The 25,220-nt window shown below is 36.0% G+C and overlaps 2 long non-coding RNA genes across 10 annotated transcripts in view; one reads left to right on the top strand and one right to left on the bottom strand.

The window, feature by feature from the left end:
• Window positions 1-247: 247 nt before the first annotated feature.
• LOC138140531 (uncharacterized) overlaps window positions 248-25,220 on the bottom strand; it is a 194,475-nt gene continuing 169,502 nt past the window's right edge. The window contains exons 1-9 of one of the 9 annotated variants that reach the window (XR_011162570.1): window positions 3,208-3,503; window positions 2,752-2,888; window positions 2,599-2,700; window positions 2,236-2,533; window positions 1,471-2,144; window positions 1,281-1,421; window positions 690-1,220; window positions 454-630; window positions 248-400 (exon numbers count right to left, since the gene is read on the bottom strand). This is a non-coding gene — a long non-coding RNA (uncharacterized lncRNA). Of the gene's footprint in view, window positions 401-453; window positions 631-689; window positions 1,221-1,280; window positions 1,422-1,470; window positions 2,145-2,235; window positions 2,534-2,598; window positions 2,701-2,751; window positions 3,009-3,207; window positions 3,504-25,220 lie in introns of those variants that run through there. The other 8 variants (XR_011162572.1, XR_011162576.1, XR_011162573.1 and 5 more) reach the window with 8 other exon arrangements.
• LOC138140533 (uncharacterized) lies at window positions 7,912-10,472 on the top strand. Its single transcript, XR_011162578.1, has 2 exons — window positions 7,912-8,487; window positions 8,535-10,472. It is a non-coding gene; the product is annotated as an uncharacterized lncRNA (long non-coding RNA).

Below are 25,220 nucleotides of genomic sequence, written 5' to 3'. Positions count from 1 at the left end.
AAAAAGAAATCAAAATTCAAAACCGCCGAGATTACATTGTATGACTGAACACAGCACACACTTCTTTTCCAACGCGTACCGACCAATGACCGAGGGGGGGTGGAGTTTAATAATGGCGCCAATTTAAAAAAATAATAATGTCGTGTTTCATTTAAAAACGTGAGCATTGCTGCTATCACTGACAATTAATAAAAAATAAATTTTTAGATGGATGCTTAAAAAAAATGGAAGTCAGAAAAAACACAAATTTCATCACAAACTGCAGTAGAACTTTATATGTAAAACCAAAAAAATGTTAAATATGGTTAATTTATTTTTATTCTTGACTTCATCTGATAAGGGAGTCGGATCTGTCTCTCCACCAACCCCAACTGACCGACCATTTTTGCTCATTATTATACTAGAAATTTAGAAATGAAATATATATCTTCAAGAATTTTGCAAAATACTCACTACTCATTTCTTGTTAGGTTAATACAATTGCTTCTCTATTTTTCGTTTTCTGCATAATTGATTATTATTTGTTTCTTTCTCGATATTTTTCTTGCACTCTATTATCATCTCTTTCACTTTATCAAATGCTTCTCCCTCTAGATTCTTCGCCCAATTAACAAAATCTGCTAGTACAATCTGTAAATATATTTTACAGATAAATAACATTACTTCTAGTTCATACACTTTTAACGTACTTCCTTTGTCCTTTCAGAACTAATCAACTCGTTTCCTTTATTTTTAGATGCCTCGTCCAAATACTGGTGTAATTCATTTTACTTGTTGAAGGTTCCTCAATACATAAATCTTTCTCAGAATTTTTTTCTTCTTCTGTATTTAAAAGTGCTGAAATAGATTCACTCCTCCTTTCATATAGAGCTACCGCGTGTATATGTTTACACAAGGCATTCTTCACACTAAACTCCGGACACTCACACATGTATCTATGTATACATATTTTACATTCATCGCAATACATCATTCGACAATCCTCATCACACAATTCATTATATAATACAATATATACTTTCTCACCTGACGAAGACTTCACTTGAAACTTACCAAATTCCACTGAATCCACAAAATTGTCCATGTCTCTTGCCTGCATGTGAGCTTTTAGCGCAACTCGGTGTTGATGATTATTAGCATTCGGCCTCTCTTTATTTACAATCCTCTTCCACATCTTCTCTTCCACAAGTTCCTCCAGCAGATCCAATAATTTTTCAATTCTGAAAAAAATATACATAAATGTAGAATTGTTTACATATAATTACTAAAACATAAGTTACCTAATATTCCGATTTCCATGCATCTTATTGTGCTTCAATACTTTGTTCATGCTTTCGATTGCCGTATTCGTATTAATTCCGACACCAATCCTGTAGCAATGGGCCCACGCCATGGTCCTCTCCTCACTCTGAAAATAATACCTAAAAAATGTTTCTTAATTAAATAAATAAAACGTCACATTAATCTTACTTTTCTAAGTAAGTCAAAAAATCAACTTCGCCTTCTTCAAATGGCCTAAATACTTTTCCTTTAATTCTATAAATTTTTCAATTTTCGTTTCGGTTAAAGTTTTCCTCATTACCTTCTTCATCTGTGATCTATTTTCTTGCTTCGTAAGCTTTGATTTCCCTTGGATGTTCCAGTTCTTAATGATGTGCCATGTGCAAAGTAGTCTTCTAGGTTTTTTATCAGTCTTCATTTCTTTGATCCATGCATTATAATAATAATAATAATAATAATAATTTTTATTCAGAAAATACCCATAAATACACAGGTTTAACTTTAATATTTTGGGTCGTCGTCGCTCATTAGAAATTCCGCATAGATGTCTTCCCCTAATTTTTCCCTCAGTCCCATAAAAAGAAATTCAGCATCAATGTCTTCCCCTATTCTTTCTCTTCATACCTTAAAGAATACTTCTTGAATAGTCTGATCTCTTCTATTTGAAACTAAAAATGCCACCGGAAATCCCATATTTTCGTCATCTTTCACAAGTACTGTTGTTAATTCATATTCTTTTCTATTTGTTCCATGAGTGCCATCTATACAAATTATTCTTTTGTGGTCCCTGAGTTTCTTTTCCATAATACTGTTCATATAACCTACTGCAAAATCTTCTTTGCTCAAATCAGAATGACTTTCACCTATAACAAAATGTATTAATTCCCACCACCAACCTCCACCATATTGTTATTCTTTTCACATTAAATAAGCTTAACATGCAAAGTCACTTGCCAATTTTCTTGAATAAAAATCCTTGATTTTTTCCTTCTTTATTCCATTCTTCAACTTTTAATGCTGTAGCTACCATATTATCTCCATTTCGTTTCTTATCAATGTAGAATTGTAATTAAATTTAATCGGTCCAGTTGATTGTCACGAATTTTTCTTGCATTCTCTAATATCCTGTCATTTGAAATACCTGCTTGTAACTGCTCGACTATCAGTGTCTGTTCCTTCTGAGACAAACGTTTCGTTCTTAATTCATCTTCATGACCCACATGTGTTTTAATAAATTTCACATTTATCGTTCCTTAAAAGTTTAACAGTAACATACATTTTAATTATTAATACTAGAAAAGACTTATTAAAAGTTACCATTTCCAAAGATTTTAGCACATATTCTTGATGGGCATATTCCACAAATCCGAATGCTACCACCAGTCTTCATAGCTCTTTTAGTACAATTACTTTTATATCCTAAAATTTTTTTTAATTACTTATTGCCGTTGAAAATTGATAAATCCCAACCTTTTGAGTTACTACGATTACAATTGTAATATATAAACTTTTCACCATTAGGACGGTTTACACTTGTAGTATAAGTATAATCCACTACTCTACCTTCCTGTGTTCTCCAAGCTTCGAATTCTTCCATATTCCTAAAACTGAAATTATATTGTTCGATACTTATAGTAAATTCAAAAAACTCCTGGACTGTCAAAATTAAATTTTAAATAAAATGCTTGTTTTGACTGTACTTGAATATAAAAAATTTTCGCTAGAGTGTACCGACATCATCTAGTTACAAAATATATTTAGGTTATGTTTTCATTTTTAATCATTGTTGTGAATCATTCATTGCTTCGAACACAACTGGAATGCAGAAAACTAAATGAATTAGAGCAATTTAATAAAGTTTATAAAAAACACGCAACAAACTGAAAACAGCTAACAAATTATAAACAACAACCAAAATAAACTAACCTGTTTCATTTATTCAGAAGAAAATTATTTAACACTTGATTAACACTTATCTCTCCAAAATTTTGATTTGTGAATCACAAGAACCAACACCAATTCTTAGTTAACAATACTGGAGCGGCTTTGGCACAAATTTGTAATTTCTTTCCGTTATTATGACTTTTTTGTTTGTTCCTCATAATAATTTGTTATGGCCCTCTTCTCTCGCGCCAATAGAACCACCCTAGTTCGTTTTGAACTTTCCATTTGAACCTTATTACAAAATACACTTAAATAATTTTGCAATTTATTGGACAATGTCAATTTAAATAAATGAATAGTTTGAAAAGTTAAAAAATCATAGATAGAGATATTTTCATATTTGATGACGGAAACAAAAGTGAGAAATGTCACAAATTTGTACTGTCAGTGTCAAATTTCTCAAAGACTTCGACAGAAATGCAGCAAATTGGCAATAAGAAAGTTATTAATCGTCGAACTAGAGACATAATTTGTAATACGTTTGATTATATGAGAATAACTTTTCCTTTTGAAGCACTGACAAAAATTGGTTTCCTTAGAATTTATTTTTTCAATCTATTTAGCGAAAATTTAAATTTACCTAGACATTCCTTTTTACGGCGTTTATGAGAAATTTGACACTGACAATACAATTTTGTGACATTTCTCAATCTTTTGTTTCCGCCACCAAATATGAAAATACCTCTAACAACTGGGTAATATGAAAATAACTATACTTGGGCCAACCAACAGATATAGTAATAAAACCGCCCCCTAGTGCCCGCGTATTTTAAATAGCAGCTTCCAATTGGCTTATTCAAAACGTGCGCAGATTTTCGAAAGCCTGATGTACATCCACGAAAATTACTTGACGGCATCCGGCATCTCATTCGTTTTAACCTCGCTTCGGGAGTTTGACCACGTGTTTATTTTTGTTTGTTTTTCTTGGCATTTTTCGATTTGTATTACAAAATAGTTTTTTTTTTCAAGACTTATAAGAATGACAAATGGCAAAGAGCCTGCTTCATTGTGAAACAGGCTTCGGCGTATATCGTTCTACGCAACTAGGCCACATCCCCCTTTTTTTATTACTATATCTGTTGGTTGGCCCAAGTATAGTGATTTAACCAACCTAACAATTGCAATTTTGATTTTGACAGTCCAGATGTTTATTGAATGGACTTTACACGGTGTACCTTCCTTAAATGTTGAATAAGGCTATCATGATTTGCTAAAAGTTCCTTTCTCTCTTTAGAGCATATTGGGCACTTAATGTGTTGGGATTTTCTTTCTTCTACTTTCTCATTATGCATTGTCTTCAAATGTCGATTCTTTGTTGAAACGCAAACAAATTTCTTCTGACATATATGGCAACTTAGTTTATTTTCAGTGAAACAAAAACTATAATGTCATGGAGAGCCCTGCTGTAACATAACCTTAAAACGAATAGGTATTGTAAAAGTTATTACAAATCAAATGAAAGTTTGCAATGAAAATTGCAGATCAAAATAAGTCGTGAAACGTTAGGATGAAGCCAAAAACCAGCAAAATAATGTAAAAAACAGCAAAACACTGTAAGTCAAGGTGCCAAGTAAAATGTCAAACGACAAGTGAATTGTGGTAACGGTTTTTTTCCAACGTTCGTTTCGAAATTCGAATTCCTAAATTGGCGCCATTATTAAACTCCACCCACCCTCGGTCATTGGTCGGTACGCGTTGGAAAAGAAGTGTATACGCTGTGTGCATGGAGGCGTGGTTAACGAAACACGTTACAGCAGCGCCCATGGTGACAGCCGTCGTAACTGTCTTGTAGCATACCAAGCACGGCGTTATATGGTGGCAGGTTATATTTTGATAAGTAAACCACGTGTTGTGCACTGACGCTCGTACTCGCATTTTGGAAAGTAAAGTAGGTACTTTTCATTACTTTCATAAGTGTATAGTATTTTGTGCGACATAATCGTCGGAAGATTTGTCAATACTTGGCAAAACATCGCGGCTTCGAATTTTTTTCGAAATGGCGCCGAAAGTGAGTGGTAGTTAGTTTATGTTGCGTTGTGGGTTGCACCAATAGTTACAAAAATTCCCCCGGTACAAGATTTTACAAATTTCCTACGATGTATTATAAAATAGAGCAACACAACAAGTGGATCAAGGCTATTCGGCGAGTGAAGTAAGTGTTTTATCAAATAGAAAGTATTTAAATATTACACTTTTCTGCAGTTTTTGTAAGATGTGTAGAATTAGTTTTAATAATGAAAATGTTTATTTTATACAGTCCTGACGGTTCACCTTGGCAACCTACAAAGTATTTGTTCGTTTTCAGTCGACATTTTATCGGTAATGCAAAATCAGATCACCCGCACAGCCCAAGCTTTGTACCAACGATTTTCCCAGATAAATATGGAGGAAAACCACCATCAGAAGATGCATAGCTCAATGCTCGTAAAAGGCAAGATTCATTTAAATTTACAAATACAAATTTAAATAAGTTAATAAGAATTTGGGAAAAGGTTCCTCCTTATTTAAGAAACAATTTATAAAGAAATTTTTTGCTTGTGATAATAACACTAATATTTTGAAATATTTTGAAAACTTGTGATAGGTTTGAACGGGCTACAGCTAGAACAAACACGGAAATGGACACCAAGAATCAACAATTGGAGAGTGTACCTCCCAGGAATGAGCTTCAAGAGAATGAATTTTCCTCCGAAAAACTTGTAACGTTCGAAAATAAGGGTACTCAGTGTTATTTTTTCGACGAAGCAAGAGAAAATTACAAGTTGTTCGTTTGCAACCGTACGCGCGATGGAAATTTGAACGAAGCTGAAACTCAAACCTATATCCCTCCTTCAAAAGAAAAAATTATTGTTGAGGCTCAAATCAAGCCAATCAGCAAAGATAAATGTTGTGGCGAGGAAAAAGTTTTTGTTGATACTGCAGTTGGGCCTTGTCGTGATATTCGAGCAAAGAATGAAACACTCTCCGACTGTGGCAGTGGTTTTCACGGTTTTAGCTCAATAAAAAGTGACCAAGGTTTACTCGATCTTGCCGGTGACAATATCGATACATTAATTTTTTTATTAGATTTTTTTACTGCCTCTGATGTAGGATGCAAAATAACTAAGGAAAATCGGTTGTTAATTTTTCTTTTCAAAATGAAACTTGGAGTATCTTTTTCTGCATTAGGAGTTTTATTTGCTGTTCATCGAACAGCAGTTCCGAGAATTTTTTACTCCTTACTCGAAGAAATGGCCCAAACATGCAGGAACTTTGTCCAATGGCCACCAAAAGAAACTATTCAGGCTTTAATGCCACAAGAATTTCGTGATTTCAACGAAAATTGTCGCGTCATTATTGATTGCACAGAAATTCCGGTTGAGCAACCTGCAGACATTTCCCAGCGAGTTTACTTGTATTCCCATTATAAGAAGGGGTTTCGATTAAAAATATTGGTCGGTTGTACACCCCATGGACAAATATCATTCGTATCTGATCGTGTATCTGAAGCATACGGAGGTAGAACTACCGATTCCCAAATAACAACAAGCAGTAATTTCTTGCTTTTGCTGGAACCGGGAGATTTTGTTTTAGCAGATAAAGGTTTTCCTCAAATAAAAAGACTTTTGAATGACTCTGGAAGAGGAGCACTACTTGTCATCCTCCATTTTTGCGGAATGAAGTTTTTACTGCGAATGAAGTGGAAGAAACGCAGACAATAGCAAGAGTCAGAATTCACATAGAAAGGATTATGCAAAGGTTGAAAACGTTCCACATTATGTCAAAATTTGCGACATCTTCGTTACCTTACGCGAACGATATAATTTTCATGTGTTGCGCTCTGGTTAATTTGCAACCACCTATAATTAAAGACAGCGATGCTCCCGAATAATAAAATCATATTTTTAGGGTGTAAAAATGTAGGTATATATTTTCAATTTTACGTTGTATGTAGAAATATAAAATAAAATCTGCCAGTTTACTACTGTACAAATTTGTTGAAAATTAATACTGCTTCTTTTTCTTTGTTTCCAAAGAGCTGGAAAAAAATTCCAGAAACAAAAATGTTCCTATACAACAGCAGATCTCATTTCCAAGTCTTTCTGCGATATATGCAGACGATCTAGTTGTCTTCGCAACAGGAAAGAATTTAGAAACCCTCGAAGAAGAGCTACAGGATACTTTGCGCAATCTTGAAGCCTGGTCACATTCTACGGGTTTTCACTTCTCCTCAGAAAATACAAAATAAATAGTTTTCAGTAAGAGAAGGACAGATTACACACCAACCTTAACTCTCTATAATCAGGCAATAGAAAAAGTACCCTGTATTCGCATTCTAGGAGTCATATTTGACTCCCAGCTCACTTGGAAAAGTAATATTTCTTCGATAGTTTCATCCTGCAATAAGCAAATTGGCCTACTGAGAATCTTGGGACATCATACATGGGATGCAGATACAGGCATCCTTTTATCGGTTTACAAAAGCTTAGTTAGATCAAGACTTGAATACGGATTAATTGCCTATGGTGCCTGCAGTAAGACTACGACGGAGCCAATTGAGGTTCTTCAGAGGGCTGCTCTAAGGATCATTCTAGGCGCTTACCGCACCACGCCAAGCGACAGCTTGTATGTTCTCTCACGCGAAATGCCGCTACAACTGAGATTCGAACAACTGACTCTTAACTATGCCGCGCAAATCTACTCCCAGCCATCTCATCCTAACCATAGTTTGCTCTATCCACCCTTGGAAACTGTCCCTAAACACACAAAACTTTCCTTTATGCCTATAACCGAACGCATTCACTTGCTTCTCCAAAGACATTCACTTTCATTCCCGCCATCTTTTTATAACGGAACAATTTAATTGATGAGTACAAATACATTTTGATCAGTAACTATTTGTAATAATATTTACTAAATAATTAAGTAATAAATCTGAATGCACAGTAAAATATTTAGAGGCAAGTTAAAAATATATATTCCAAGTTAAAATACTGAATGATCAGTAAAATATTGTTTGGACAGTGGTAAAACATTTTGATCTACGAAATTTTAAATCTGATTCAATGAATTTGCGTTTGTTAAGTATTAAATTTAATTTGTGGCACAGAATATTGAAGAACACAAGTAAAAAAACAATTGCTCAGTGTACAATTTACTTGATTCTTAAAATTGTGTCAATTAGGTACGATTCGAGAAAAACAACATAACCTATAAATTTGACCGCGCAATAGTCTGCAAGTGTCTTGTGTTATGGTGAAATAAATTGCATAAGTTTACAAGGTAAATTGAGGTATTTATAAATATTTTTTCACAGTCATATTCTGCAGGCGTTCAGGATGAACAATAGTCTAGTTGCGGAGTACGAAACGTCGGAATCATCCTCTGAGGAAGGACGTCATCACGAATCATCGCCAAAGAGGAGAGTTATAGGAAATTGGATAAAGATTGGAGTTTTTTCTGGATCGGATGAGGCTGAAAAATTTATAAAAGATAAAAAAATATGGGGATTTCATTATAAAAATAAAACAGAAGAAGGAATAAAGAAATACTTCAGGTGCAATCAAGTTAAACTTCGTGGACAACAATGTTCTGCAAAAATATATCTTCAGTATGATTCGACATCGCATGAAGTGCATTTATTCAAGACTAAATCAGAACACAATCATGACTCTATTGAAACAAAAGGCGTTCTTGGAATTGACCCTTCTCTAAAGTTGGAAATCCAAAAACTTTTTGACCTAAAGTTAAAGCCAAAGGCTATTTTAATAGAATTGTCCAAGAATAGTGATATCAGGAAGCTTCCCTCAAAAAGACAATTAGATAATTACTTGCATCAGTTGCGAGAATCCAAATATGGCCCGTCACAAATAAGTGTTGGAGAATTGGAAGCATGGCTACTGAAAAACTCAGTTATTCCAGAAGACTTGCATATCCCTTTCGTCGCACAATACGAATTAGAGACTGAGGAAGAGGAAAGCATTTTTCGATTTTTCATAACAAGTAGATATTTGATGAGTATTTGTGCCAACAGTTACAAAATTCATGCTGATGCAACCTACAAACTCTTGTGGCAAGGTTTTCCAGTTCTAATAGTGGGTACTACCGATATGGATAAACATTTTCACCCTTTTGGTCTTTCTGTTTGTACTAATGAGAAGAAGGAGGATTTCAAGTTTCTCTTTAGAGCGTTAGTTGCCACATCAAAGAAATTATTTGAAAAAAAATTTGAACCTAACGTGTTGATATGTGATGCTGCAAAAAGTATTCAGAATGCTTTCATAGAGATTTTCGGAACTGATAAGTTGATAATCATGTGCTGGGCGCATATGAGGAAAAATGTTCAGAAACGTGTAGAGCGTGATGTGGAGAAAAAAAACCGTTCCCTAATTCTGAGTGATATTAACACTCTTCAACTTTCTTCATCTCCAGAGATATTCGAAAAAGCTGTTGAACTTTTCAAAAAAAAATGGAATACGGAGCAAGCTTTTCTGAATTATTTTGAAAGAGAGTGGCTGTCTGATAATAGCAATTGGTACGAAGGTGTAATGAAACATGTACCAAGTACTAATAACGCCTTAGAAGCGTTTAATAAAGTTATAAAAGACACTCATACCCTTCGGGAACGCCTTTCATTAAACCATTTTCTATCGGTTGCTCTTGAAAGTGTTCAACAATGGTCGAACGACTATAAAACTGAGTTGAAAAAATTTTCGAAAATACCAACAATTACATTGTCCCTGTGGACATCTGCCTATCAGTGGACTAAAAAGAATAAACCAGTTCTCATTGTCTCCCAACAGGAGAGTCAAATTAGTTACAAAATTCCAGCAGGGGATTCAACCGAAGAACCAGGAGAATTAAATGACATTTGCGCAGAAAATTGGGTGGAATTTGAAGAGTTTAAAAATAAGGCATTTTCATCCTGGATAACTACCATGTCAACTTCTCCAGATGAGTGGATTAAGGGAAACTGTAATTGTCCAGCTTTTTTTAAAAATATGATATGTAAACATATTATTGGCATAGCCATTAGACTTAAATATGTCAAACCACCACCAGAAGCGCGAAATATAAGTATTCAAGGGAAACGTAAAAGAGGGCGTCCTTCTAAGGCAAAAAAAGCTCTTATTGTGCAGTAGTAATATACATAAACTTTAAGCTATAGGTACTTAAGAAAATGTTTTTTTTAATTTTTAAGTTTGAAAATTATTTTTTCATTGTTTATTTTATCGTTTAATTTTCAAGTAAATTCTACCATAATGTTGTCCTGATTTTATTTATTTGAAATTCCTCTTGTCGAGATTAGTACAGAACCTGCCTCACAATCTATGCTGTATTGCCGTGCTGCCGTACATTTTCTGTAGGTATATTATCAGTCAGCTCTGCCATTGGCTCTGCCCTCAGACCATTTATCGTTATTTATATTTCAATTTCACTATTATACTTAATCATATTGAATCAAAATACTTATCATAAATTATTATGAAACTTAAGTTTTTTTAAGAATCGAAATGCAATTAATTATTGAACAAAATATCTGATCAAATAGTATTTCTACATATCATTTTTTTTTAAATCAGTCAAAGATTAATTTTTATCCGGACAGAACATACTGATCAAACTGAATTTTCTACTTGAAAAATGTTTATTTTTTTACTTGTCAACTGAATAATGTTACTGATCAAATAAACATAAGCCTTTTTATAAACCAGAACTTAGAATCCCACCATGGAGCATACCATCCCCAAAAATACTGTTTGACCTGGCCGCCTATAGTAAAAACGTTACCAACCCAAGTATCATCATAAGTCAAGAATTCTGCAGACTACGTTCTAAATACCCAACAGCAACGTTCTTGTACACAGACGGATCTAAAATAAGCGGCGCACTGGGAGCGGCTGTCCACACGTCTAGACGGGAACTCAAGATAAAGTTACCACCTTATGGTAGTATTTTCTGTGCGGAACTAGCAGGCCTGTTAGAAGCCGTACAGCTGGCACTGAGACATGTTGACGGTAACTTCATTATATGCAGTGATTCCCTTAGTGCACTCCAGGCGATACAACATCGTTACTCCACTAATCCCCTAGTGCAGAAGATTGCCGAAGAACGTAAAACAGCCCTCCTGTTGAATAAGGAGCCTATGTTTATGTACACGCCTTCTCATGTGGGTATTACAGGCAACGGGAGAGCAGACGAACTAGCTAAATCGGCCGCTTTGGATGCTGCATTACCGGAAACAAACTACGGTCTTTACACCGACTGGAAATCTATCAACAAATCAGCCGCAATAAACACCTGGCAATCCCAATGGGACTTGGACTCCTCGCATCTGCATCGGATAACACCCTCTGTTAATCAAGATCTTCACCTTTCTCTGGATCGGAGGTCTCAAGTAATTCTATCGCGATTGCGGTTGGGACATACACCTCTACTCTAACACACTCACACCTCCTCAACCAGGAGGATAGACCCCTATGCATATTCTGCCAACAGTCTGATTTGACTATTACACACATTCTACGTGACTGCCCGGCCCTGATCAACTCCCGCAAGGCATGCCAAGTGAACTGTGGAAACTACTCTATGCTTTTCGAAGACTGGTTCAAATTGAAGTCCTTCCTCAGGAGTATAAAACTTATAAAGAACCTATAACGCACTATAACTATGCTAATGTAATATTGCTGTATGGCCCTCGTAGCTGTGGCAATAAAATTAATTAAAAAAAAATAAATAAAAAAATGGACTGTCGTCGAAGATCAAAAAACTTTACAGATAGTGAAGTAAATTTATTGGTGGAACTTGTGAACAAAAATAAATTTACAATAGAGTGTAAACAGACTGGACTTTTAACCCAGAAACAAAAAGCCGACGCGTGGTTAAAACTAGCCGACAGTTTTAAATCATTATCGGGAAGTTTACCACGCGACCCCAAGGTGCTGAAAGAAAAATGGGCAAATTTAAAGAAACTAGCAGTCCGCAACCACGCGCCTGCCGGTTCTTCACCAGGTTTAGATGGCATGAGACCACAATACTTGAAAGATATTATATCTTGGTCAGCGGGTGAAGCAGGTCAGAAGGCACTAAGAGCTTTAACCAATATGTGCAATTTTTTATTATCTGGGCAACTTCCTTCAGAAATCTGCCATTTACTGTATGGTGCGTCTTTATGTGCCCTTAACAAGAAAGATGGAGGACTTAGACCGATCGCTATCGGAAACTGTTTGCGAAGATTGACCTCAAAGCTAGCCTGTTTTCAAAGTCGTAATATTGTAAATTCGTATTTATCTCCACACCAACTTGGAGTTGCAACTAAACTAGGATGCGAAGCAGCAATTCATACCACACGAACCTTTGTTAATAACGATCAAAACCGTGGCAAAGTTCTTCTTAAATTAGATTTCAAAAACGCCTTTAACTCAGTCGAACGGGATTGTATTCTGAAAGAAGTCCAATGTCATACACCACTTCTGTACCCTTATCTTTATCAATGCTATAGAGATCCTTCAACTTTATTTTTTGGTGATCATTTAATTTCTTCTTCTGTTGGAGCTCAACAAGGAGATCCTTGTGGTCCTATGGTTTTTAGTCTTGCCATTCAACCAATTATTTTATCTTTGGATTCTGAACTGAATATTTGGTATTTAGATGATGGAACCCTACCTGATTACCCAGAAGTAGTTTTGTCCGACTTTAAGAAAGTTATCAATTTATCCAGAAAAATTGGTCTTGAATTAAACTTTAACAAATGCGAAATCTTTAACTGTTCTGGAGACACAGATTTAAAAGTCATAAAGGAATTTCAAAATTTAGCACCAGGCATTAAAATCTGTGACCGAGAAACTTTATCTCTTTTAGGTTCTCCAATCTTTGACCAAGGTTTCAAAAACACCGTCGAAAAAACTATAATTACAGTTGAAAATCTTTTAAACAAAGCTGAACTCCTTAACAGACACGTGGCTTATACTTTAATCAAAAACTGTCTTTTTATACGAAAATTTAATTTTTTATTAAGAACAACTCCATTTTGGAAATTTTCAATTATGTTAATTCAATTGATTCTTCTTTAGTCTTGTTTAGAGAGAATACTTAATTTACGTTTAACTGATTTACAATGGCGTCAGTCCACTTTACGGATTAGATTTGGTGGTCTGGGAATTCGTCGCATTTCCGATATTTGCCTCCCTGCTTTCCTATCTTCAATTAATGGGGTTAAAAAGCTTGTTTCTTTATTACTAAACTCAAAGGATAATGAGCTTAATATTCACCATTATGATGAAGCTTTAGTCTGGGGTGTAGCAAATGAGAACGAAATACCAACAATCCCACAATTTCAGAAGAATTGGGATATTAATATCAAAGGAATAATTGCCAATGACTTAATCTTTAATTCACCTAGAGACTTGGCTCGTTTTAAGGCTTTGCAATGCAGAGAATCAGGATCTTGGTTACATGCAATACCTTCTCCTAATATTGGTACTCTTTTAGATAACACTTCCTTCCAAGTTTGTATTGGTTTAAGATTGGGTTGTAATCTTTGTACACCTCATATTTGCAAATGCAATGCGAAAGTTGACGAAATTGGCACCCACGGTCTAAGTTGTTTCAAAAGCAGTGGTAGATTTTCAAGACACACTGAAATTAATTCCATTATCAACCGGTCTTTAACTTCTATTCATGTGAATTCAACTTTAGAACCAAACGGACTCTCTCGAAATGACGGAAAACGCCCAGATGAGATGACTTTAGTACCGTGGATTAAAGGTCAACCTTTGGTTTGGGACGTTACTGTTGTAGATACACTTGCAGACAGTTACGTATTGAAAACATCTGAAGTCTCAGGTTCTGCCGCTGAAATGGCTTGCAAACGCAAACATAGCAAATATAGTTCAATCATTTCGTCAAACTACGTGTTTAAAGGTTTAGCATTTGAAACCCTAGGCCCTTGGTGCAAAGAAGCCATCGATTTCATTAATGTCATCGGAAACCGACTTATCGCGGAATCAGGCGATTCAAAATCAAAGAAATTCCTTTTCGAGAGGATTTCCCTTGCCATTCAACATGGAAACGCTGCAAGCATTCGGGGCACTTTTCCCGATTCCGCAATATTATCGGAAATTTTTGTATTATAAAACAAAAATGTTTATGTAATTATGTTATTAATATAGTTATTTCCAATATTTAATGTGTAATAAATTAATAATAAACAATGATACATTATATTAGCATAGTCGATAGCAATATTTCGTTAGATATCGCCACTGAGCCACAAACAGTCCCTATCGTTGAAATAATTGAAGCCCCACAAGAAGATGTTATAATATTACCTGAGGCTTCAAATGAGGGATTTAACAAAAATGGTAAAAAATATACAAAGTGTAACGAAGTTACTAGGAAATGTTCCCGGTGGCGGAAAAATTCCGTTCTTTCTCCGAGCCGGGCCAGAAAATTAGCGCGGAGCCGACTACCTCAACCGCGTCCACCGAATCCGCCCCGGAACCCGTGTTTATTCCGGCCGACAATACCCGGACCCCGTGCTGAACAGAGGTCCCGCACCGCCACAGCCGCGAGTCAACGGCCGCGCGCAGCCACCGAGCCAAGGACCGCGCAGAGCCTGCAGAGCTCATTCCGATTCCGACTCCGATCCCAATTCCGATCATCCACCTGACTCTCCTAGCACCAGCTCCGAACCGGCTCCCGATTCAACCTCCGACTCCGCTTCCGACCCCCGACTTCCGGCCCCTTCGCTCCCCTAGTGAGCAAACCAGGTCATCCCCTGTTTCCGGCCCGTTCGCTCCCCTAGTGAGCGAACCAGGTCACCCCGCTCATCCCTTGTCTCCGGCCCGTTCGCTCCCCTAGCGAGCGAACCAGGCCTCCCCCAATCCCCCCCGGATCCCGTTACACCCCCGCAACCCCGTAGACACCCCTACCCGCTCTCTCGCTACGCCGCCAAGAGGAAGTTCCAGGGCCGACCGACGTAAGTACGAACACCCCCTTATCTCCCTTGCCGCCGAGGACATCCCCCAGGTCACGGGCACCATCCCCGGAGGATCTCGCCTTCACCAGGTGGTCCTCTTGTACATAGTGTAAATAAAGGTTTTGCGACGACTGTTTGTTTGTTTCCCCCCTTACCCCGCGCCCTAACAGCTGACCCCTGGACGCCGTCACTCCGCAGAGCTACCCCGGCCGTGTGGCGTTCCACCACAGCCGAAAAAAGGGACTGGCGCTCGAGGCATACCGCGACCGACCGGCGTCAAATCATATCCCGTGACGTCACCACCGGAACTGAACGTCACAAAAGATATATGATATTATTGATATGTTATTACGTAAAATTGTAGATTGGTCTGAATACACACCAAAAATGTTGAAACGCCCTTTATCATTGAATTTAGAAAACCAGAGCAAAAAAGGTAACAATTACTTATTATGATGTGACAATACTAAATAATATGTTATTGTTTAGCTAAAAAGATGACCGGCACACATACAAATCAAAAGTGGTGCCAATTGGCTGCCGAAAAAAAAAACAAATTGCCCAGTAAAAAAAATGTCCATGGAGACAGATGAACGGAGGAAGGAGGCGGAAGAACAGAGGAAGGTGGAACTTCACAAAATTACGCTTGCACATATGGAAGAGGAACACCAACAAAAAATGAGGCACAGGGAGGAAGAACATAATTTAAGAATGGAAATTTTAAAAAAAGATAAATACATTTAAGTTATTAAAATAATTTACATATTCATTTTGCACCCTATTATTTCCATTTCCATGTGGAAATACTTGCAGTGGTACATTATTAACAAAATAAAAGGCTTCTTCCTCTTCTTGGTTTAATACAGGTGGTTCATTTTCGTCATTTTCAATCGCTATGTTGTGTAAAACTGCAGTTGCAATTGTACTCGGTTGATGTCAACATTAATACCGTTGCTTAAAATTGGAAATCTTCTTTTCCACACTCCATACGACCTTTCTACTAGATTTCTTGTCCTTATGATTGACTCATTATATAAGTTTCCAGCAACTGTGTCTACAAAAAAAGCCATATGTAACAAATATAAGTTGCTGAAAATGCCTGTATTATTTCTTTTTACCAGTTAGTTGGGTTCCTTATTTTGCCATCAATTCGTTCCAACAATATAACTACTGATTCTTTCGAAAGTCGGTATCTGTTATAAAATTCCTGATCGTCCCAATAATGAAAATGACCTTTTCTGATGTGAAATCGGGGAATCTTTCTGATCCGTCCCAAATTGACCACAAAATTTATAACATCTTCGTCATCAGAGTCACTTGATGATGATGAATAATTATTCATTTCCATTATACAGGGTGATTATAAATGTTTGTAGTCAACGAGCCGATGAAAACAAATGAATTTTTTTCTTTTGCCGTTCGATAGTTCCATGCGAAAATGATACGAAGTAGATTATTATTCTTGACATTAGGAGGTTATGTTTACCTTCAAAAAAAATTCTTTGAATTATTAACCACAACAGTGAAGATTCATTTGAAGAGATTGTTCCAATGTTTTAATACCGTGAGTAACAGTGACTAAAATCCATCAAGACGGGATTTATTATCAAAGTGAACTTTAAAGTTCATATGGTTCAATCCATCTCATACGGACAATAAAATTTAATTTTATCTATTTCAGTTTTGTAAACTTATCCACCGGTGTTCAACCACAGGTGTGTAGAACTGAATTGTTGCTGTTAAATTATTCAATGGGTACTGAATCATTTTTGTTTTAATAAGTTTCGAGGAAACAATGTTAGGTACCACAAGATTCTAAAACTGTTGATGGAAAATGAGAGAATGAAATCTTTGTAAATAAAGATATTTTATTTATATGTTATACGGCAACAAATTAAAGCTATGTGACTGTCTAGCAAGGTTTTATTGTTGTTGATATGCATTAAATGATTTCCAATGTTATAATGTGGAGGGGCAGGATACACAAGATGGGTGACGTCAGACAGGTTCCGTGCATGCGTTGATCCAATCTGGAATAGTCGTTAACGAAATCAGCAACAAATATGGAAGAGGAGGTATACTTATTAGTTATAACATCTCCCTGACTACAATCAGGTTATGAACTTACAGCAGGACCATGCCTTGTCTGAAATGAATGACAAATCCAAAGTTCTGTTATCATTCATGTTGTTTAAAAACCAGCTGCAATATGCAACACGATGTGGTTAATCTGCTGGTTTCAGTTCTTGAAACAATGACACTTTATAAGGGTGCAAATTTAATATTTTCTTCACAATTTTCTGACATGTGCTCAGTGGTACACCTGGCTGTGCTGACAGTCTCAGCAATGATGTTTTGGGATTTTGTTCCATTCTCTCTCTCAAAACTTCACCAACTTGAAGCTGTCTCGATGACTTTTCCTTTGAAACATCTCTAGTTTTGTCTATTCACAATCCATCGAATGTGGGTCATTAAAGATTGTTACTCTATCTCTAAATTAGGAAACTTTGCGAGATATTGATCTCTACATGATTGCATTCTGTTTTCATCTCGTACACCATTTTAAAAAAATGAAATAATAATGAAAGTAGTCTGTTCCACGGTGCACCCCATTGCAATCCTAAAACGAGTCGCTGGACTTAGATCGATTCCATACGCAACTAGACTGCAAATGTTAGACTTGCCAACTCTCCAACACCGCAGAAGACGGGGTGATCTCATATGGAGCTATAAAATATTGACCAACAATGAATCTGACGAATTACTTAATTTATTTGAATTCAACACAAACATCCATTTGCGCGGCCATCGACTAAACTGAAAATTCAAAATTTTAAGATAACTGTCAGAAGCCATTTCCTTCCTAATAGGGTTTTTAGCGACTGGAACGCCTTGAGTGACGAAATTGTAAACGCATCCAACCCTAACATCTTTAAAAACAAACTTGATGCACACTTTCGATGACGAAGCAGATGCGATCAATTGAAATTGAAATTACGGAAATAGTTTACTTTTCCGTTTTGATCTGGGAGCTAAATAGACTTCGGTCTCAGCTTCCATTTTGCGTAATAATAATCACCTAACCAAGGTAACGAAAATAAGTACTTGACAGATTAACAAAATGGTCAAGTTGTTTGAAGAAGAAATACACATAATGCAGTTATTCTACGCCAATTAGAGCATTAGAAATGTGCGTGAAATGCAACACATGAAGACCTATTCCATCAATCGGAACAATTTTTAACATAATTTCAAAATCTCTGGTGTTCGGTATAGTTGGTTGCATAGCAACTCACAATGCATTGATCTGTGTTTTTTAAAATTGAACATAGGGAATAACTATGGACTATGTTCAGAGTTAAAAAAAATGTCCCGGTATATCTATTAACTACTTTAGGGACAGACAATAATATTGATAGTGACCGTCAAACTAAGGCCAAAAATGCCTTGGTATTTCTTGCTGTGGCTTTGAATGGAAATTGGAAGATTCCGGTGGGATATTTCCTCATTAAAGCTTTAAATGCGAAGGAACGAGCAAATCTTTTAAGTAATTGTTTAATACTTTTAAATGATACAGGGGCAAAGATCCATTCAATTACTTTTGATGGGGCTGCAGTGAATTTGGCAATGTGCCGTAAATTAGGTGCGAACTTTGAAGTTGACACTTTACACTTTAAGCCATTTATTATCAATCCTGCAAATAGCCAAAAAAAAATTGTAATATGGGGCCCATCTCATATGATTAAATTGGCCCGGAATGTTTTAGGGGACAAAAAAAATATTGTAGATGGAAATGGTGAACATATATTCTGGGAACATATATGCCAACTTAATAATTTACAAAAGGAAGAGGGGTTGCATGCCGCAAATAAATTAACACAAAAACATATTAATTTTACAGATAATCGAATGAATGTAAAACTGGCAGCTCAAACACTGGGCGAAAGCATCGCAAAATCTTTATTGTTTGTCAAATGTTTGTAAATGATGCTTTTGACATACTGAAGAGTAGAAACAAATATGAAAAACGTAATACATTCAATGTTCCTATTTCTTTAGAAAGTATCGAAAATAAAAAAAAGAAGTGATGGGTTGATAAATTATTTTCTTACTCAACAAGACACCAATGGCACACGTGTCATTTTAACACAACGAAAAACCGGGTTTTTGGGCTTCATTATTTCATTAAAAAATGTTTTTGAAGTGTTTGAGATTATCCAACAATACCACATGGATTATTTACTAACGTTTAAGTTATCCCAGGATTTTATTGAACCTTTTTTTAGTTGTATAAGAGGGAGGGGAGGCTTTAATAACAACCCCAACGCCCAATAATTTGAAAGCGCGTATAAAAAATTACTTATAAGAAATGAAGTGAGTACTTCTTATAATTCTAATTGTTGTATTGAGGATGTGAGCATATTGTCAGTTTCGTCAAGAAGGAATGTTCCTTCATCAATTGGCGATGTAACCAACCTGCACAACGATTTTTTCGGCCACGATTATATAACAAAATTGTAGTCTTTGTCACCGTTCATCGAAAACGTCGTAACTTATATAGCTGGTTATATTTGTTCAAAAGCAGCAAAAAAAAATACTTGCGACTTACGATTAATATGAACTTGATCAACATAAAAAATCGCGGGCAAAAATCGGTTTGCAAAATAGCAGAACAGATTTTTCGAGGCTATAAAAATGACATCGTTAAGGCAACATGTAGAGAGACTGTTGTAAATATTATTTTACGAAATGTTCTTACGTGCTCAGCATTTACAAGTGACATTTTCATTAAACATAATTTTAATGAAAGTAATCATTCATACCAGTTGCTATCCTTATTGGTAGATATATTTTTAAATGTAAGATATTTTTGTGAAGCAAAAATGTTATCAGAAAAGAAAAAGGACATACGACAAAAATACACTAAATTAATTTTGTTTTCTGGTTTGTAAATTTAATTTTACTGTTTTTCATTGTAAACAGTAGGTACTTGTAAGCAAATTGTAAAAATTGTAAATAAAAGATTGATTTCCACAGAATTACTCCTATATTTTATTAAATGATTCATTAAATTAAAATATATGGTATGGATGACAATATGATGGGCGATGAATGATTGTCAATTACGTGAATGATCACCCCTCGGGCGATCGAGAAAATTAAACTATGAAAGGCATAAGTCTGTCGAACTGAGGGTGTACAGGTCAGTGACCTAAATACCGTGATCGAAACAGGTGAGTTGCATCTAAGAAACGTTGATATTTATCTATGGATAATTTGTTTTAAAGTGAGGTTATCTTCTTTCTTAAGTCCCTCCTACAAATCCCTCCTTTATTTCCTATATTTAAATTCCTGCCATGCACACATTATCCTTGCTCTTAACAAAGTAGCTGAGAAGATGTTTCTATACTGCTCCCACCCATGGCAATGTTTGCTTCACTCTCGAGCAAAGTAAAGATACGACGTTACCCATATAGTAGAGTAGTTAATAGATATATGGTGCACAATCGAAACAAGACGGCACAAATTCATGGCCTACTTGGATTACAAACATTTATAATAACTCTGTAGATAATGATATGTATTTTTGAACAACACCACTCTTTAATCAACTCTACACGTGGGTTAAAACATCACACAATTGTCACAGCTGACAGCAAACGGCGGGATTCTACGCCTGTCCGCTACGACTGGCTACGACTTTTTCAAATATGGCTGCGGAAAGCACTACCAACATTAAGAAAAAGTTGTTAGATACTTTAACCCGTAACTGAGCACTGAAATACACATAGGCCCGGTATTTCAGTCGTGGGTTAACTTTTGAGTTATCTAACCAAAATTTACTAGTTAACCATAATTTTAAACAGTGCCTGAAACAGGCAAAGAAAAAGATGTTGGAGACTTTGGTGTTAAATTTCCAAGCAAAAATATTTCGAGAATGTACTGGTTTTTTCACATTTATCTCTTTTAGCTAAGTATGCAAATGCTGACAGTGAACGTATATTTTCGATAGTTTGTGGTGTTAGAACAAAAAAGCGAAACCGACTGTCTCCTGAAGTTCTAAATTCCATTTGTATAATTCGATCGTATTTACAGAGTAAAGAATAGGATTGTACAAAATTTGCGTGCAATGCAGACATGATGAGAGATATGAAGTATAATGCATTGTATGATCATAAACATTAATTTTAAATCTTCTTGTTCTGTTTTAGAATTTTATTTCTGTGAAATTTTTATATCCAGAATTATTGTTTTGTTTTGTACTATGCTGGACAAGGAAAATGGGGCAGTGGTATCAATCTCTTGACGCAACCTGTGACAGTGAAAATATATTTAAAAATGTATTTAATTTTTGTTTGTGTGTCACGATGACAATAAAGAACAATTTACTAAAGTGATCGACCATTTTCCGTGTTCGGCTTGATAAATGTTTTTGAAATTATTAAAATATTTTATAAAGAGTTAGTGTTTTAATTTTAAGCGGAAAAAAGGCGGGAAAATTTAATGTATATGTAGGGAAATGTAGGGATTTTGCATCATGTGATGAGGGAATTAGCACCCTGAAAGGTTACCATCACTGCTCAAGTTAGTTTTTCAGTAGTACAGTCAGTGTTGTCAACCCTACGGATTTTCGTCTCCATCTCGGGTTTTAGGATTTTCGTACAAAATCTACGGATTTTTTGAAATATGAGTCGATCAGTATGTTGAATGGTATTTATTAGAAATTATAAAAAACTACGATTTATTATGTTTAGATTGGTACCTCCTGCGGCGCTGTCACTGCTGTCAGTCACAGAACTGTCAGTTGTCAAAGGCCGCGTTGTAGCAGAGGCTCTGCTTAGTCTGCTTCTCTGCTTTCTGCTTGAAGAACAGTAAGAACACAAAACGCTTTGCTGTCAACCGTCTAACGGCTTGTTTGTCTGTCTGTTTTTTGCATCAAGGGTCAGTTATTAATAATACTTTATTTATTAGCTTTTATTTGTTTTATTATTTATTTATTAGTTAGCCAAAAGCAACAAGGACAAGACCTATTTCTATTGCAAATGCTGCAGAGGTGACTATCACCGTGGAGTAACGGCAATAAAACGCCACGAACTTACGACAAAACAAACAAGAAATGCTTCATCTATTAAACGACAGCAAACAATATTGGACTCATTCAATGATAAAAATCACCTAGAAGCCAAAATTAAAGAAGCGGAACTTCACATTGCAGGGTTTATTGTTCAACACAACTTATCTTTCAACATTGCTAACCATTTACTGAACTTGATTAAAAATATATGCCCACTAAACAAAGTTGCTCAAGGCATTCATTGCTGAAAAACTAAATGTACTGATTTAGTGAAAAATGTAATGGGAGCATTTAATGAAGAGAAATTATTTAGTTTGTTAAGACAACAAAAGTTTTCTCTAGTGATTGACGAGACTGCCGACAAAAGTACAACAAAACATTTAATTTAGCTTTGATAGCTCGTTTTAAAGTCAATTATGTAACAAGAGATGCCTTTTTAATTCAAATTCCAGTAAGTGACGGTAAATCTAAAATGATCTATACTTTAATTAAAAGTTTCTGTTAGTACATTACTTAAAAATGATGTTCCAGAATTGTTTGTGTTCAAATGTATTTTCCATTCCTTTGTGCTGTGTACTTCATATGCTTGCAAGAAGCTTCCTGATAGCATAGAAAATTTGGTGAGAGAAATGTTTAAATCTTTTCAGTATAGCGCAAAAAAGGCTATTTAATTGAAGGAATTTCAACAATTCTGTGATTTAAAATCGCAAAAAATATTACATCCTTGCCAGACTCGATGGCTGTCTTTACAAGCAGTGGTAAAACGTATTCTTGAGCAATGGGACGTGTTAAAATTATTCTTTACTTCTGAAGTACATGCCAATAATAAAAATGAGGCAGCTGAAATTATTTTTAATAGAATGCACGAGGTTTTTAGTAAATTATACCTTCAGTTTTTAGATTTTATTTTACCGTACCTGACGGATCTTAATAAGGAAATGCAATTGAAGACACCAAAAATTCACATATTCGAGAGTTGAGTACGTTTATAAAACTATACTTGAAATGTTTACCAAAAAAGAATATTTACAAAAAACATTACAACTTTCTAATATTGATTATAAAAATCCCCATAATATTCGTTTGGTAGAAGATATATACCTAGGAGGTTCTTTGACAGCATTCATTTTTTTGTACACGAAAAGACATCCCTGCGGGTGAGTTACTTAAATTTCGGTTGTCATGTTTACGATTCGATCAAGAATTACTTGACCAGATTAATTTAAGGTTTCCATTTAAAAATAATTGTTTAAAACTAATGAATGCAATTGAACCAAAAAATGTAATTGGAAAAATCGTTCCTAGTTTAGTACCCTTCGCGTTACACTTTTTAAACGTGTGCACGTAGATTTAAATGAGCACAATTTAAATACAGCAGGATTTGATTAATTTTTTTTTGCAAAAATAGGTAAAGGGAGCGAAGAGCAAAGAAATGAGTTTGATTCTTGACCGCCGCGCTATGATGGAACAGTCTGCTCAGCATGCTTGAACGTTTCTATAATGTAAAAGTTTGCATCGAGAAAGCCTTCATAGACATTACGTGCAAGAAAATACCGGCTGCTTATGAGCGGCGTTTGTGCAGACTTTAATATTTTTTTTCAATTATTTCTTGGGTTATTTATTTGATCATCATTCGCCTCATAATCAATTTTTTTTCTTTGGAATTTTTGGAAAAACTTGATCTACATCTAATATGTCTGCAATTTCCTTTGCGGAATTAATTACACTTTCAAAATTTTCAGCTCTGTATGTCAAAAAGTTTGACATTTGTCATTTGATTAAAATCTGCAAAAATGCAAAATAAAACATTTGGTCAGCCGAAAAAGTCCAAGGCCCGGTTGAAATGGACGGATTTCCGACTTGACGCATTTTTAGCTGACACGATGTTAACTAAGCTTTATGCAACCGGGCCTAATTATTTTACAGCATTCAAACTAAACAGACACGAGGCGAAGGCGACTGCAAGTGTTTTCGCGCTGTAAAATTCCCATACCAAGGTTAAGTTTACTACCTAATTGTGTAAGAAATTTTACTGATTTGTGGTGACCATTCTAAATAATTAAAGTTTCTGAAGTATTTAAAAAAAAATCGTTTCATTTCTTGAAAAAATCATTATATCAATATATGGCTGCATCCGCGCTGGATCCAGCTGGATGATGTTGGTACAGCAAAAATTCAGCTGGATTTAAAACGCTGCTTGATTGCAATCTCTATTCACAACTCTGTCCTCAGACGAGGGTCGCGAAGTTATAACAGGTCTTACAAAACCCACGTGCTACTTCAATTGGATTGTTGTTTCTTCCTTCACTATCCGTGCTATTTGTCTTGTCTTTACATTGTAACGTGTCGTTTCCGCCCCCTCGTCGGTGCCGTTTGAGGTTATCTTGTTTTGTTTACATCGCATGGTCCCATAACCACAAACCTCCTCGATGTGCCCCGATCCGGGAAGACCGATCGAAATCGGCTCAACTCCTTCGGCACGACCCCGTGTCGCGATTCTGAGCTCCCGTTCCACCTTCACCTTGACGCCGCGTCTCTTCAGTTCGACCAACCCACTTTTTTGGCGATTTGATCGATGTCACCAATTTTCTCCTTTCCGTTTTGGGTCGAACCGTCGAGCATCATGGGCGGAAGGGCGGCCATGTCACTTGTGGTTCTGCTGGTCTTGAAGTAAGTGTCTGTGTCTTGTCGGTCCTGGTGGCAATTTGGGTTTTGCACCCGCAATCTTGCCCGGTTGGTTCCATCGACGATCGTAACGTCGGATTAGGTCACCAGTGAACCTCCATTGTGCCGCTTGGGCGAAAATTGTGTTATTTTGGAACCTTGCGAAGTTTGAGCACGCGACCTCGAGTCGGATAGTAAAGATACCACCACACCCAACACCACCAGACGAAAGCCGACCACCACGTGAGGTAAAGATCGTTGCCGAGTTTGCTGCACCAAGCCAGTTTCCCGTTGTGA

The sequence above is a fragment of the Tenebrio molitor genome, chromosome Y, assembly GCF_963966145.1.
Source record: "Tenebrio molitor chromosome Y, icTenMoli1.1, whole genome shotgun sequence".
In the NCBI taxonomy this organism is placed as follows: domain Eukaryota; kingdom Metazoa; phylum Arthropoda; class Insecta; order Coleoptera; family Tenebrionidae; genus Tenebrio; species Tenebrio molitor.
The sequence above is the reverse complement of the archived record's forward strand: the minus strand, read 5'-3'. Positions and strand labels throughout refer to the sequence as shown.